This window comes from Doryrhamphus excisus, chromosome 7, assembly GCF_030265055.1.
Source record: "Doryrhamphus excisus isolate RoL2022-K1 chromosome 7, RoL_Dexc_1.0, whole genome shotgun sequence".
Classification (NCBI taxonomy): domain Eukaryota; kingdom Metazoa; phylum Chordata; class Actinopteri; order Syngnathiformes; family Syngnathidae; genus Doryrhamphus; species Doryrhamphus excisus.
This window is the reverse complement of record NC_080472.1, coordinates 17,869,509-17,886,796: the sequence shown is the minus strand read 5'-3', so window position 1 is coordinate 17,886,796 and position 17,288 is coordinate 17,869,509. Positions and strand designations below refer to the sequence as shown.

General features: G+C 41.7%; 1 protein-coding gene across 1 annotated transcript in view; it reads right to left on the bottom strand.

The window, feature by feature from the left end:
* The window catches only part of pphln1 (periphilin 1), a 104,425-nt gene that overhangs the window by 9,796 nt on the left and 77,341 nt on the right, over window positions 1–17,288 (bottom strand). The window lies entirely within an intron of this gene.

The following is a 17,288-nucleotide window of genomic DNA, read 5'->3' as shown; positions in this document are numbered from 1 at the left end:
CTTGGAGTACGCTGTAGGTCCCCCTTAGGGTAGACAACCTTTAACCCCCTGTTAGTCTTGGGGTCAGTTCACCTTGACCTGCCAAGTCACAAGAGTCAGAGGGACCCTCAAATCCACAAACAAACTCATTTCGCTCAAAATATTGTCCATTTAAGGCAGGGGTCTCAAACACAATTTACTTGAGGGCCACTGGAGCTAGGGTCTGGGCGAGACTAGGCCGCATCAGGTTTTCAAAAAAAAAAAAATTATTAAAAAATTATTAAAACCAGAAAATTTTCTACAATAAAAGCTCTGATAAAACATTCCACTGTTCTAAAATATCTTACTTTTAATTTTTCTACACAAAATAACCTGAAAAATAAATAAACAAATCAAGAATAAAGAAAATCAATCAATCAGTAATAAATAAATACATATAATAATAACAATAAAAAGGCAAATAATAAAAAAACTCATATAGTTGGTGGGTAGACTAATTTTTTTTTTTCGATTAAAATTAATAAAGCATTATTAGAGCCCTGTAGACATGACAAAACACGACTATAGTCACATTTATATTGTGCAACTGCAGGGTCTTGAGACACTCGCAAACTAGAGAGCTAGCGACCTAAACGGTAGCCTTCAAGTTATTTCCTTTAAACTTAAATAGCCAGAAACCTACCACTTCCACACGGATAGGGAGGATAACTATTAACAGTTATTTAACCTTTAACATGAACATTAATCATTCATTAATTTTCTACCTCTTTTTCCTCACGAGGGTCGCGGGGGTGCTGGAGCCTATCCCAGCTGTCTTCGGGTGAGAGGCGGGGTACACCCCGGACTGGTCGCCAGCCAATCACAGGGCACATATAGACAAACGAACATTAATCAAACGTAATAATTATTTCCGAGTACATGATACCATACAGCATCCATATCAAACTTGCGCGGGGGCCGCACTAACATTAAACTTTCATATCAAGGCGGGGGCCTCAAAGTAGTGTCCTGCGGGCCACATTTGGCCCGCGGGCCGCGTGTTTGAGACCCCTGATTTAAGGGGTGGCACCCCTAAATGTCGACCAATTAGCCTCATAGGGGTGCATTACTATGTATTAAACCTTGAGGGACCGAAATAAACTCCTACTACAGCATAGCCCAGAAAGTGTATGTTGACTTTGAAGGCTTTTCTGTGAACATATTAAGTTTCTCCATAGCCGCCAAGTCTAGCAGGCTGCAGTGATTTACTGCAAAAGGCCTTTGGTGTCAGAAGTGAGCGAGGTGAAAGGACTGTAGGTGTCATTATAGCGAGGGAGACCAGTATATATAGGGTGAATGCGGAATGCGGGTGGCTCGGTTGTGCCAGGTCGGAGTTGGCACTCTGACTTGAAGGAATAGATAGATAGATAGATAGACTCCCTTTATTGTCATTGCACAAAAACACAGTAGTGAAATTGCCAACGAAATGTCGTTGCCTGGCTCCCATATAATAACAGACACAAAAGAAGATAAGTAATAATAAATAATAATAATAATAATAATAATGTGGAGAATAAATAGATATAATAGACACCAAATATGAACAACATAATGTAAAGTGCAGCGTGAACAGTAAATTGCCCAAATAATTTAAATAATTAAATAAATAATAATAATGTAAGTAAGGTAGAGGGGCTTATTTGGCATTCAGCAGTCTGATGGCCAGGGGGAAGTAGCTGTCTCTGAACCTGGTCGTCCTACAGCGGATGCTGCAGAACCTTCTCCCCGATGCCAGGCGAGAGAACAGTCCATGCTGGGGGTGTGTGGGGTCAGAGCAGATCCGATGGGCTCTAGATACACACCGGCTGTTTGCTATGTCCTTAATGGGGGGGAGTTGGGTCCCGATGATCTTCTCCGCTGTCCTCACCACTCTCTGCAGTAACGTCCAGTCCGAGGCCTTGCAGCTCCCAGACCAGACGGAGATGCAGTTGGTCAGCAGGCTCTCGATGGTCCCTCTGTAGAAGGTGGTAAGGATAGGAGGGGAGAGGGAGGCTCTTTTCATCCGCCGCAGGAAGTGCAGTCGCTGCTGTGCCTTCCTCGCCAGAGCGGAGGTGTGGAGTGACCAGCCGAGGTTGTCTGTGATATGCACCCCCAAGTACTTGGTTGTGTTCACAACTTCTACGGCTGTGTCGTTGATGCTGAGTGGAGTGTGGCTGGGTCTGGATCTCCTGCAGGTATACTGCAGGAATACTGCAGGTATGTGTGCGTCAGTCAGTCTTCAAAAGTGTGTTTGGCGAGCTGCACATGGCAGAATTTTGCTCATGTTTTAGTTTATTTGGAACATGCTTAACAAAGTACGACATCATGTGTCAAATCCACGTCTGATGAACAATAATAAGAAGCAGTTTCATAATTAATTTCAAATTTTTGTAAGGGAATTTTCTAATGATTCATGCATATTTTCCTGAAAATAATTGGAAAATTAGTAAAAATGTTATTTGGAGCTCTATTAAAAGGCTATGGCTTCTTGCCTGAACCATACCTCATCCCTTTACCGCAGACGGGGGCCAACTAAAGTTTTCCAAATTATTTTTCTCAACCTTTAACATCAAAGTTTTAGCTGTTTTTAGCTCTTTTGCAATGCTATTTTTAAACTAATCAAGCTTTCCGGTAATATACTGGTCATTACGGTAATCATAGCGACTCGAGGCGTCAAGTTCATAAGGCAGCAGTAAACTTACAGCCATGGAAAAAAAAGTTCCTCTCATTCCGTGTGGAAGTGGTACATTTGGTTTCTTACTTTGTCCATCTTCACCAGTCAGTTTCAACCCTAAGTTCATAATAAATAAATTGGAGGCTAAATTCATTCATTTTCTACCGCTTTTTCCTCACGAGGGTCGCAGGGGTGCTGGAGCCTATCCCAGCTGTCTTTGGGCAAGAGGCGGGGTACACCCTGGACTGGTGGCCAGCCAATCACAGGGCACATATAGACAAACAACCATTCACACTCACATTCATACCTATGGACAATTTGGAGTCGCTAATTAACCTAGCATGTTTTTGGAATGTGGGAGGAAACCGGAGTACCCGGAGAAAACCCACGCATGCACGGGGAGAACATGCAAACTCCAAATTGAACTCGGGTTTCCTTGCTGTGAGGCTTGTTTTCATGTCAAAATAGTATAAATAGGACCATGCTGGTGTTTCCTGTGCAAGTTTCTACATTTGTCCTGCCACAGATACATTTTGACCGCTACAGATAAATTCGGCACTTGGTCTTAAGACCTGTGTTGCCATACCTACATACCTATGGACATTTTGGAGTCGCCAATTAACCTAGCATGTTTTTCGAATGTGGGAGGAAACCGAGAACATGCAAACTCCACACAGAGATGGCCGAGGGTGGAATTGAACCCTGGTCTCTTAGCTGTGAGGTCTGCATGCTAACCACTCGACCACCATGCGGCACTAAATAGATTGGTATTGTTAAAGCGGTGGTGTGTCACGCATAAACGTTGCGTAAAGCCAGCAGTATGTCTCCCAAACCGCTCTTGGAGATGTAACAATTTGAGACGTCAGAATCATACCCACCACCCAAAGGCGTTTTAGGTTCAATTCCCACTAAGTGCACCCCTAAAAATCTCCCACCCCAAAAAAACGGAGCTTGTATGTATTAGGTTGAGGCACCAAAGAGTCCTCGGGCTTGGAACACATTGCGGCCTGACAACTATAGTCTTTTTGTTTGGTTTGTTGGAACCCTTCCCAAACCCTTCTTTCAGTTACCGACTCTTTTGTATACAAAAAAGACGGGCACGCTGCCGCCCTCGCTCTTGTCTAAAATGTGGACTTGAAGCTCATTTTTTTGGCAGAAGGAAGGTGGCGATTATGTGTAATTGTTGTTTACAAGAGTGGACGATGCCGCTCTTGCGACCGACCGCGCTTGTTTGTTAGTCATAAGCTATAATTAACTATTTGCCTTTTAGTTATAAAGACATCAGATTAACTGCAGACGACACAAAGTTGAATGATTAACACGCAGCGTCTCTATGTATATCCTGTAATTCTTGTCATCTGCTGATAAATTAATCATTGCCGCAGCGCTGAACCAACCTTGGCCTTTATTTTTTTGTCAAGCTGTGCCTCAAGCTGTTCTGTTATATAACACCGAATCGAGGCTTTTGGGCTACAAATATAATGCGTTCTCATATAAAAGTATCACTTCCAGATGCTTGTGTAGTTTTTCAGCATCCACTGGAGGTCAAAGTAATGGCTCTCACATAAATGAAGCAGCATTAGCGCAGAGGAGGTTGACTAAATTAAGAAAGCATCCAATGAGGGCATCTTCTGATAGCTTTGTTCCCCCGGGGACTCGACTGAAGTCAGAGGGAAGGTTTAATCTCGATTCCGGTCTCCCCTGCTGCTCCGCACAGATGGTTGTGCTCCGTCAAGCAGCATGAAAGGCGTCTTTTAAAAAAAGACGCACCTTTGTACAAGTGGTAGAGGATCGAGACACATGCGTTTGATTTTTCGGGCGTATATTTTCTGTAATTCTCTTCTAACAACATCGGCAAATCAGCAGGACTTGGCTGCCGCCACGGCGACGGAGGGATGCCAAGGCAGCAGCCTGGTGAAGCAAATGATGCTGAGTCATAGCTCGCAGGAACATAGCGAGATGCCATTCATCACGCAAACACAGAAGACACGGCGCGGTGCATCTTTCACAACGCGTTTTCTCGTTACCACGCATTCTCGACTTCCTGCTTCGTCATCTGCACCTTAAAGGGCTCAGAGACATGGCCGCTTTAGCACAACAATACAGCAGAGAGTGTGGGTAGCAGCCTCGGCAGAAGACGCCGTCGAGTCTCCAGAGATGACTTTGTTTACATTCTTGGTGGTGCTGCACGTCTATGGTGGCGCACAAATACACAAACACGCATCTTTAGTACGTCTATAGGCTGCCAAACGTGTATTAGGAGCCCCTATTAAACAAACAACATAAGTGATACGGCGATTTCCCGTAAATGCAAAGTCACGACAAGTATTTCTTCAAAAGCGTCCAGGTTGTAAACAATAGGGGTAAGATCGCAAGATCTTGTGACACAAGATCTCACAAGATTAAAGTCTGATATGATCTCTCAATCTGTGCATTGGTTTTAGCACCTTGGTCATAGTCTGTCTCAGTGGGTGGAGGCGGGGCTGCTAGCATACACACAGAGTGCAGAAGAGTGTAACATAGTACAAATTAAATTGGTACATGGCAATATTCATCCATCTGTCATGATGTGCGATATATATATACAGTATACAGTGAAGAAAATAAGTATTTGAACACCCTGCTATTTTGCTATTTCTCCCACTTAGAAATCATGGAGGGGTCTGAAATTTTCATCGTAGGTGCATGTCCACTGTGAGAGAGATAAACTAAAAAGAAAAATCCAGAAATCACAATGCATGATTTTTTAACAATTTATTTGTGTGATACAGCTGCAAATAAGTATTTGAACACCTGTGTATCATCTAGAATTCTGACCCTGAAAGACCTGTTAGTCTGCCCATTAGAAGTCCACCTGCACTCCATGTATCATCCTGAATCAGATGCACCTGTTTGAGGTCGTTAGCTGCATAAAGACACCTGTCCACCCCATACAATCAGTAAGACTTTAACTTGTAACATGGCGAAGACCAAAGAGCTGTCCAAAGACACCAGAGACAAAATTGTACACCTCCACAAGGCTGGAAAGGGCTACGGAGCAATTACCAAGCAGCTTGGTGAAAAAAGGTCCACTGTTGGAGCTATCATTAGAAAATGGAAGAAGCTAAACATGACGGTCAATCTCAATCGGAGTGGAGCCCCATGCAAGATATCACCTCGTGGGGTCTCAATGATTCTAAGAAAGGTGAGGAATCAGCCCAGAACTACACGACAGGACTTGGTCAATGACCTGAAAAGAGCTGGGACCACCGTTTCCAAGGTTACTGTAGGTAATACACTAAGACGTCATGATGTGAAATCATGCATGGCACGAAAGGTTCCCCTGCTTAAACCAGCACATGTCAAGGCCCGTCTTAAGTTTGCATATGACCATTTGGATGATACAGAGGAGTCATGGGAGAAAGTTTTATGGTCAGATGAGACCAAAATAGAACTTTTTGGTCATAATTCCAATAAGCGTGTTTGGAGGAAGAAGAATGAAGAGTACAATCCGAAGAACACCATCCCTACTGTGAAGCATGGGGGTGGTAGCATCATGCTTTGGGGGTGTTTTTCTGCACATGGGACAGGACGAGTGCACTGCATTAAAGAGAGGATGACTGGGGCCGTGTATTGTGAGATTTTGGGGAACAACCTCCTTCCCTCTGTCAGAGCATTGAAGATGGGTCGTGGCTGGGTCTTCCAACACGACAACGACCCGAAGCACACAGCCAGGAAAACCAAGGAGTGGCTCCGTAAGAAGCATATCAAGGTTCTAGCATGGCCCAGCCAGTCTCCAGACCTGAACCCAATCGAAAATCTTTGGAGGGAGCTCAAACTCCGTGTTTCTCAGCGACAGCCCAGAAACCTGACTGATCTAGAGAAGATCTGTGTGGAGGAGTGGGCCAAGATCCCTCCTGCAGTGTGTGCAAACCTGGTGAAAAACTACAGGAAACGTTTGACCTCTGTAATAGCAAACAAAGGCTACTGTACCAAATATTAACATTCATTTTCTCAGGTGTTCAAATACTTATTAGCAGCTGTATCACACAAATAAATTGTTAAAAAAATCATGCATTGTGATTTCTGGATTTTTCTTTTTAGTTTATCTCTCTCACAGTGGACATGCACCTACGATGAAAATTTCAGACCCCTCCATGATTTCTAAGTGGGAGAAATAGCAAAATAGCAGGGTGTTCAAATACTTATTTTCTTCACTGTATATATATATATCTATCACTATATTGACAGTTACTATGGTACCCATTATGTCATTTGTACTCGTATTTTGGTACGTGACAAAAAAATAAAAAATAAAAAATAAAAAATAAAAAATAAAAAATAAAAAATAAAAAATAAAAAATAAAAAATAAAAAATAAAAAATAAAAAATAACAAATAACAAATAACAAAAAAAATAAAAATAAAAAAAATAATAAAATAAAAATAAAAATAAAAATAAAAATAAAAATAAAAATAAAAATAAAAATAAAAATAAAAATAAAAATAAAAATAAAAATAAAAATAAAAATAAAAATAAAAATAAAAATAAAAATAAAAATAAAAATAAAAATAAAAATAAAAATAAAAATAAAAATAAATAAAATAAATAAAAAATAAATTAAAAGTATGGTCATATCACCTCGTACTTTGGTATGTAAAAATGAAAATGAAAATGAAAATAAAAAATAAATTGTTTATTATATTGGAAAGGCAGGAAGTGAACAAATGTAACAGTTACTGATTGTAAAAGTACCAGATGGAGGGGTAGGATTTAATAAGTTTTGCTTCTTCCTACTCCTTTTGGACATGTGGAACTGTGAACTGATTATGTGATGCATTCAATTGTAATCTGATGCATGTTCAAATGAAATAAAACTATTACCATTACTTTCTATGCCATTGTGTCGCGGGGGTATGCTCGAGCCCATCCCAGCTGACTTCGGGTGAGAGGCAGCCAGCCAATCACAGGGCACATATAGAGTAGACACTCACATTCATACTTATAGACAATTTGGAGATGAACCTAACATGCATGTTTTTGGAATGTGGGAGGGAACCGGAGTACCGGTATTTTTTCATTGCACTTTTCTTGAAAGTAACGGTAAAATGTTGTCCTGCGCGTTCTCGTGTATCGTCTCATCTCGTGAACTTTATATGGGAATATTTTGTTAGGACACGGTGTTGGCAAAACGGCATCTCCATTTTCTTAACAAAACATGCGCACACACCTGGCTTCCACTTACTACGTGTGTACTTTTGGACACCAGGCAACAACAGCAGCCTCCAACAAGTGTCATGTTACATCACTTACAGGCTTTACTCTTTTCTATCCATACATATCAAAATGGTGCCATTTTTTCCTCTTGCTTTAATCGCAACTAACATTTGTATATCGTTTTGTCATAAGAACCCCCGAGTGCATCATTTGATATTCCTTGGGTCTGCTTTGTGTCTGAGACAACCTTTGAACACATCATTTTTTCATAAACCTACTGTCATAACTGTCATAACACAAACAATTCAACTCGGAACACATTCATTCCTAATACTTTGAAATGGTACAGGGCTCTATGAAACTGCCAGACAAATTCTTGTGGCCAATAAATGTTTTGTTTTTCCTTCTCAAATAAAAGGAATGGCCGTTTTATCCGAACGGAATCCTGCGGGATAACATTGTGTACATTATAGTCCCTTGCTTCACACATCATCAGCGTACGAATACCATAAAGGGGCCCTGCTTACTGATTAAGTGCTGCTTATATGCAATGTATGCATATATCATATGAAACACAAGCACGCTGTTATCAGAACTGGGCGTCATATTTGTACAACATGTGTTTCTCATTGGGTTTCATTTGCCTATCGGAGCCAAGTTCCCACCTCCGAAGCCTCCTGAGTTCATGTGCTAAAACAGAGATGAGATGAGATAAGGAGGAAAATACACCATCATCTCATGTTACAAGATTATGCTGAAAGACGGAAGAATATTACATCTAACTATGTCCTGAATGGATGACGGGGTTTTGGAATACCCAAACCTTGCGGTTTATAAATGGAGATTTCATCTGCACATGAGATGGCCAAGAGGGAAGAAACACAGAAGTGTATTTCCTTCATATTTTATCTCTTTGACAGGCCGTGGGCTGGAGGGAATGAGGGAGGGTTCGATGCTTTTGGACACAGTTGTAACAAAGGCAGGAAAATACATCTTTGGACTGTCAAAGGCATCTGGACTCCCTTGTTTTGGGTGAGACCTTGATGTTTTTCATTGGGTCTATACTCTCACAAAGTACATTGATACAATAATTATCAGATGTGCCTTGGAATAGTCCATTGTTCGACTCGGAGGGGTGTGATTTGACTATCTTGCAGTTAAATCATATGAAAATTTCTTGTGTCAGTGTTGCTTTGTTGTCATTATCGTATTTTCCAGACTATAAGTCGCACTTTTTTTCATAGGTTGGCTGTTCCTGCGACTTATACTCCAGAGCGAAATACTGTTTATGTTACATAAATACTGGACACCTTTTCTGTTCATGTTTATTTATTATTTGTTGTGTAGCTGAATAACCATTGTGTTAGCATATCTTACACCTATTCAGCCTGTTCACTATTAGCCTCTATTAGCCGCTTTTAGCCTTGTTTTAGCTCTGAATGAATGTATGGATATTGTATTTTAATGCATCGTTTACTATGTTTTAAATCAACTCTATTTTTTTTATTCCTTTTTTCTTCACTGTAAAGCATCTTTGAGTACTCTGAAAAGCGCTATACAAAAAAAATTATTATTATTATGTATTATTATTATTTTATTGTTAGAACTTGCCTTCCAAGAGGATGTAATGTTTGTTTTGGTCAAGTAGTTTGGAAAATAAATTACACGCAAAAAATGCAACTTATACTCCAGTGCGACTTATATGTGTTTTTTTTCTACCTAACTATGCATTTTTGGCATTGTGCGACTTATACTCCAGTGCGACTTATGTATGTTTTTTTTCTACCTAATTATGCATTTTTGGCCTTGTGCGACTTATACTCCGAAGCGACTTATAGTCCAGAAAATACAGTATTTTTTCCGTGCAGCTTTTGCGGGTAATTTATTTTCCAAACTACGTGACCAAAACAGACATTACGTCCTCTTTGATGGCATAACATAAACAGTTTTTTCATTTATAAGTCGCTCTGGAGTATAAGTCGCAGGAACAGCCAACCTATGAAAAAAAATGACACTTATAGTCTGGAAAATACAGTAAATTACCTGTAAAAAATGCGACTTATGTATGTTTTTTTTTGTACCTAATTATGCATTTTTGGCATTGTGCAACTTATATTCCAAAGCGACTTATAGTCCAAGAATATGGTATTTTGTTCATATCGGGGCAGGTTTAACATCTGACACTCGAAAAATTTTGACATTTTGTAGCGCCAATGTTTTTATCACCGATCTTCGACTCATTTCGGAGAGCTCCACAGTACCAGAGTCTACACACATCACCCAGCCAGGCCGAAGTGCTCGCAACCGGCCTCCAAAACGTAAAGAAACATCAACCCTCATCCTTTTCGCCAAGACAGGACTAAACAACAACTGATTTGTGTAGGGTTATTAGTACAATGTATTATCAACGTACGGTCCATTTTACATGAAGTACTTCATCACACAAACATATCAACGACAACCCCGTTCAGCACCTTGTCCTTCTATCCGCTAAGTGCCTTTGTGTTTTCTTACTCCGGCAATGTTTGCTTTTCCGCTCACCTCTGCAAACACAATGCTAAGTGGTTCCTTTGTAAACCTCAAACAGAGTTTAGGAGCGTATTCGCGTCTCATAAAGCAGGTTAAGACTAAGAAAGTTTTGAATCTGTAATTAAATGCGGCTACCTCATGCCGAACATTTGGGTTGGGTAACTTTGGGTTAGCGGAGGCTTAAAGATTAGACAATGTCATATAGAAGAGGTTTGGTATTAACTTGAAAAGAGTGAGGTCATCACTCGAGGATGTATAAGGAGCAGCTTTATAAGTAAGAGCTAAAGTGGAAGACCGTGGCACAATATAGGAGGAATCTGAGCTGAAGTTGGAAGATGCTCACGCCACCAGCTTGTGTGCTGCCATGTTTGGGATTTCACCGTCTTACAGTAGAACCTTGGGGGGGAAAAAATCCACCCCGCTCTACTCGAGTGGTACAACACATAGTACAGGGAATGTCTGTGACATCTGAATTAATGGCAATTCTACATACATGCATGTATATACTATTGAAATATAACTATAAAAGCAATCTTCACTCGCTAAATGTACTGCAAAAAAAGGTCAGTAAGGATAATTCATAATGCCGCCTACAGAGAACATACTAACTCCTTATTTCTAAAATCTGAAATACTTCAACTTGCTGATATAGTTCATCTTCAAACAGCTAAAATAATGCATCAGGCTAAAAATAATCAATTAGCTAAAAAATGACACTTACTATGGTACCCATTATGTCATTGTATGGTCATATCACCTCGTACTTCGGTACGAGGTACATTATTAAAAAAAAACAAAAAAAAAACTTAAACTGTATTATGGAAAGCAGGAAGTGAACAAATGTAACAGTTACTGATTGTAAAAGTACCAGATGGAGGGGTAGGATTTAATAAGCTTTGCTTCTTCCTACTCCTTTTGGACATGTGGAACTCTGAACTGATTATGTGATGCATTCAATTGTAATCTGATGCATGTTCAAATGAAATTAAACCATTACCATATTAGGAAAGCAGGAAGTGAACAAATGTAACTGTTACTGATTGTAAAAGTACCAGATGGAGGGGTAGGATTGAATAAGCTTTGCTTCTTCCTACTCCTTTTGGACATGTGGAACTGTGAACTGATTATGTGATGCATTCAATTGTAATCTGATGCATGTTCAAATTAAATAAAACCATTACCATTTTAGGAAAGCAGGAAGTGAACAAATGTAACAGTTACTGATTGTAAAAGTACCAGATGGAGGGGTAGGATTTAATAAGCTTTGCTTCTTCCTACTCCTTTTGGACATGTGGAACTGTGAACTGATTATGTGATGCATTCAATTGTAATCTGATGCATGTTCAAATGAACTAAAACCATTACCAAATATTGTCAACACCAAAAAAAAGTATGCTTAGCAGACTGCAGGTAGCTAGCCCTGATGTGATGTGTGTCCTCAGTCCCAATTAGAACTGTTTGAGACTCGTCACCAGGAGCTATGCGGCGAGGAAACGGCACATCCCCACAACAGGGATTAACGTTTAACTTGGCTCTGCGTCACACACCTGGCTTTAAAAAGCAGAGGAGGCGTCGGGGGAAAAGCTGTGTGTACGCATGTCCCTTCACTGACTGTTGATTTACCACTCAGAGGTGGCAAGAATTCCAAAAATGAGGAACGACTCTGCTCCTCTCCATTCACCCGGAGCTTTCCCACTCATAAAAATACCAGAATTAGTTGAATTAGTCGGCTAAGCGTCTCTGGTGTCGCGGCGCATCTAACCCTGAGAGGTTCACCTGTCACGACGAGTTATGCCTTTCGCGCTAAAGCGACTCATGTTGAGCACGGAGGTAGAACAATGGAATCTTTGCGTCAATTCAGCTGTAATGCGTATTAGAGATGATAAACGACAAAAAAAAAAAAGTTCTGTACATGTTCTGTTTCACATAAATATACACATCAGGTCCTGTTTGGAGCGCGCAGTCCTCACAGCTAGGAGACCAGGGTTCAATTCCACCCTCGGCCATCTCTGTGTGGAGTTTGCATGTTCTCCCCGTGCATGCGTAGGTTTTCTCCCACATTCCAAAAACATGCTAGGTTAATTGGCGACTCCAAATTGTCCATAGGTATGAATGTGAGTGTGAATGGTTGTTTGTCTATATGTGCCCTGTGATTGGCTGGCCACCAGTCCGTCGGGAAAGTAAGTATTACATGTTATCATGAATGTTAGTTCACGGTGACAGCATGTACATAAAACCATAAAATATTGTTGGAGGTAGGCTGCACGGTGATCGAGTGGTTAGCGCGCTGACCTCACAGCTAGGAGACCAGGGTTCAATTCCACCCTCTGCCATCTCTGTGTGGAGTTTGCATGTTCTCCCCGTGCATGCGTGGGTTTTCTCCGGGTACTCCGGTTTCCTCCCACATTCCAAAAACATGCTAGGTTAATCGGCCACTCCAAATTGTCCATAGGTATGAATTTGAGTGTGAATGGTTGTTTGTCTATATGTGCCCTGTGATTGGCTGGCTGGCCACCAGTCCAGGGTGTACCCCGCCTCTGGCCCAAAGACAGCTGGGATAGGCTCCAGCACCCCTTCGTGAGGAAAAAGTGGTAGAAAATGAATGAATGAGGTCCCGTTTGGTGCAAGTGAGGTGATGACAATAAGAGGAAGTTGACCTTGGCGTGACCTCGGACATAAAAACAAGCTTCAATCATATAAACTGAAGTATAAAATATAAAAAAATCCACAAAAGATGCACTAGCATAAGCAGCCTACTAGTACATGTAACTGAATCTGTCTCGACTTGAGTGAGTTGACATATGTGATGACAGCTCAGCGATAACACAGTGACCCCCCCCCACCCCCCCACCCCTCAGTGGATCATTTTAAGCGTACTTCTCTTCCCCCTGTGGCTACCGTGGCGATGACACGGTCAGAAAGAGGTGGGATTGCAGGTAAGTAGACATGATGAGTGACAGCGACAACTACTATTTAGTTGAACGCCATTCCCATTCCCAAATTCCCTTTCACTATCCGCTGATGTTTTCGGTGGACGGCGGGATCCTAATGATTCCCACAGCATGATTGACACTTCTCCTCGGGGCCATGTCTGGAGCCACTTACCTCATTCTCACTAAGGGGGTTAGGGGGTTTGAAGCCGGGTTATTCGGGGTCACGGAGAAAGAAAGAGGCATAAAGCCAAAACCCAGCAGGGTCACGGCCAGAAACGGAAACTAATGTCTTCCCCCTCGGAGGCTGGGCTTATGAACGCTGACTGATTTCGCAGCTATATAAATGTAAGAGTATCAGCACGTATATAAAAACCTACTTATTGGGGTTTTCAGCACTTGGCTTCGGGCTATTATTCCAGTTTAGCTAATCTGTTTGGCTAACCGACACCTAACTTGAGTTAATATCATGGTGGGCTTCTTAATGACAGGATATCACCTTTCGGGCCGAGTAACGCTTCTACACCTGAGCTTCTGCACACAAAAGGTTGAAAATATGGTCAAAATATGAAGCTCTACTGTGTTGCTTTTGCTATTATTTTTCTGATGAATACGACACATGGTGCCGCTGTTATTGACCACAAAAAATCGAAAACACATTGTAATTTTGGGTTGTTGAGCCGTCTGTCAAATTTGAGCAAGATTATTCATTGCGGGGGTGCTGGTGGCCAGCCAATCACAGGGCACATATAGACAAACAACCATTCACACTCACATTCATACCTATGGACAATTTGGAGTCGCCAATTAACCTAGCATGTTTTTGGAATGTGGGAGGAAACCGGAGTACCCGGAGAAAACCCACGCATGCACGGGGAGAACATGCAAACTCCACACAGTGATGGCCGAGGGTGGAATTGAACCCTGGTCTCCTAGCTGTGAGGTCGGCTCGCTAACCACTCGATCACTGTGCAGCCTAACTCCAACAATATTTTATGGTTTTATGTACATGCTGTCATCGTGAACTAACATTCATGATAACATGTAATACTTACTTTCCCGACGGACTGGTGGCCAGCCAATCACAGGGCACATATAGACAAACAACCATTCACACTCACATTCATACCTATGGACAATTTGGAGTCTCTAATTAACCTGGCATCTTTTTGGAATGTGGGAGGAAACCGGAATACCCGGAGAAAACCCACGCGTGCACGGGTAGAACATGCAAACTCCACACACAGATGGTCAAGGGTGGGATTGAACCCTGGTCTCCTAGCTGTGAAGTCTGCGTGCTAACCGCTCGACCACCTTGCAGCTATTGAGCAAGATTTTTTTTTAATTATTTATTTATTTTAGTAATATTGAGCAATATTACAAAAAAATATTATAAAAATATATAATAATGTAACTTTATTGTCGGAATATTTTGACTTCATTAGAGGCATATAAAAATGTTAAATTACTTCTGCCGCACTTTGGATACCCTCTTATTGAAGTTGAAAGCATTCCCAACATGAACCACAGAGGGCGCCACAATTGTCATTTGTCCAACTGCTTCTTTTCCAAAACTGCATTCGTCGGCATGAGAATTTGACAGATGAAGCAATGCAACGCCAATCAAAGGTTCCTGGTGTCCCATCCATCCTGACCAATGACGACAAACTGGAATGACTAACCAGGCCGCAGCATGACAGATGAGCCTGGCGCGGCTTAAAAAGATAAGATCCCTCTCGCTTGCGTCTCTCTCGCTCGGTGCTGATAGAAAGATAGCCTTTCATTGCTGGTGACATCCAAGCTGCCATCACAAAAGTGCGCAGGCCCACATCAATCCGGCTTGTTTTCAAAGCCGCTGAGAAAATAAAAGTGGTGGGAGATAAAAGCCAAGCTTCGGGGATGTGCGGTGTCCTGCGCCTGTGCCTCAAACCGGGGCCTTGTTTTCAATTTACGCCCCCCCCCCCCCTCTTTTGTGTTGCCCATGCCGATGCTGATCCTCACTTCCTCTTCGGCTGCATGTGTAGGCCTATAGGGCTTACCTCTTATATCCCTTTCCCTCTCTGTGTCTGCTGTAAATAGGCTTAATGTTACAGTTGTCTGTGTGGACTCACAAAGGAGGCACCGGGGGCGGGCTCTATTTTGTACCGGGTCAGGCAGAACGGTGGGGAAATAAGAGCAATCGGGACACAAAAGACGATCAAATTTCTCTTTTAATAAAAGACTGCGGTTCTGTAAGATGCGCGTCGCATTGGGTGAGGTGTACAGCGGCCATCATTTCAAAGCAGGGAGATTAAAAACGCCCGTTGCCACTCGTGAAATGTGGCACGTTATTTTGGTAGCGCCCCCGACAGAGTCACATGACTACTTTTAACTCGATTCTAACCTTAACACGTCAAGAGCAGTGCTCAGTACACAGTCTTTGCGTCCTTTCCACACTCACACAGCACTTCCTTATTCTCCACCAATCACATGCAAGGTGCGCTCACCGGCATCGGAAAGTCCAAACCTCAAGCGAGTCCTTCTATTAGGCCAGAAGTGACTTTGAAAACCAGAGCTGCAGACTTCTTGTTTAATCATATTTTTTGGTATGTACCAAAAAAAAAAGCTGCAGGCCGTAATTAGCCCTGGGCCACACATTGGACACCCTTGCATTAGGCACTAATGTGGTAAGCTATCAATGACACACCTTTGAAAAATGAATAAGGAGCTGGAGCCTATCCCAGCTGTCTTCGGGCAAGAGGCGGGGTACACCCTGGACTGGTGGCCAGCCAATCACAGGGCACATATAGACAGACAACCATTCACACTCACATTCATACCTATGGACAATTTGGAGTCGCCAATTAACCTAGCATGTTTTTGGAATGTGGGAGGAAACCGGAGTACCCGGAGAAAACCCACGCATGCACGGGGAGAACATGCAAACTCCACACAGAGATGGCCGAGGATGGAATTGAACGCTGGTCTCCAAGCTGTGAGGTCTGTGCGCTAACCACTTGACCGCCGTGCAGCTTTTGTGGGTAATTTATTTTCCAAACTACTTGACCAAAACAGACATTACGTCCTCTTGGAAGGCAAGTTCTAACAATAAAAGAATAGAGAACAGGCTGAATAGGTGTAAGATATGCTAACATGGTTAGCATATGCTAACACAATGGTTATTTAGCTACACAAAAAATAAACATGAACAGAAAAGGTGTCCAGTGTTTATGTAACATAAAAACTTTTTCCATTTATAAGTCGCTCTGGAGTATAAGTCGCAGGAACAGCCAACCTATGAAAAAAAGTGCGACTTATAGTCCGGAAAATACGGTAAATTACCTGCAAAAAATGCGACTTATGTATGTTTTTTTTCTACCTAATTCAGCATTTTTGGCATTGTGCGACTTATAGTCCAGAAAATACGGTATTTTATTCATATCTGGGCAGGTTTAACATCTGACACTGGACAAAATTTAGACATTTTGCAGCACCAATGTTTTTATTGACGATCTTCGACTCATCTGTGAGAGCTCCACAGTACCAGAGTCTACACACATCAGAAAGAGCGACTTATAGTCCAGAAAATACGGTAATTAGAGCTCATTATTTTGCACAAAATCCTACAGATTTTTGCCTAAATTTTTTTAAACCACAAAAAACAGCCATCATTTCACTGCAACAGGGAGATTAAATGATGTTTTCATTTCATTCCCCGTGTCTTTCATTCCCGTTATTATGCTCCAATAGCTACACACACATAACTTCAAGCAGGACATTTAACAGTCCATGACAGTTTACAATGACCTCACCATAATTTGTTTTGTTTTTAACACATGGGACGTGATCTCATAGTGGGCTTACTTTGTACTTATTTCAAAATAGCTAAAAAACATGTTAGGTTACTGAGAATGATGGACAAAATGTAGCATAGAGTTTGTCCCGAGTGAGGAAAAAGGGTGTGTGTGTGGTGGAAGCAGAAT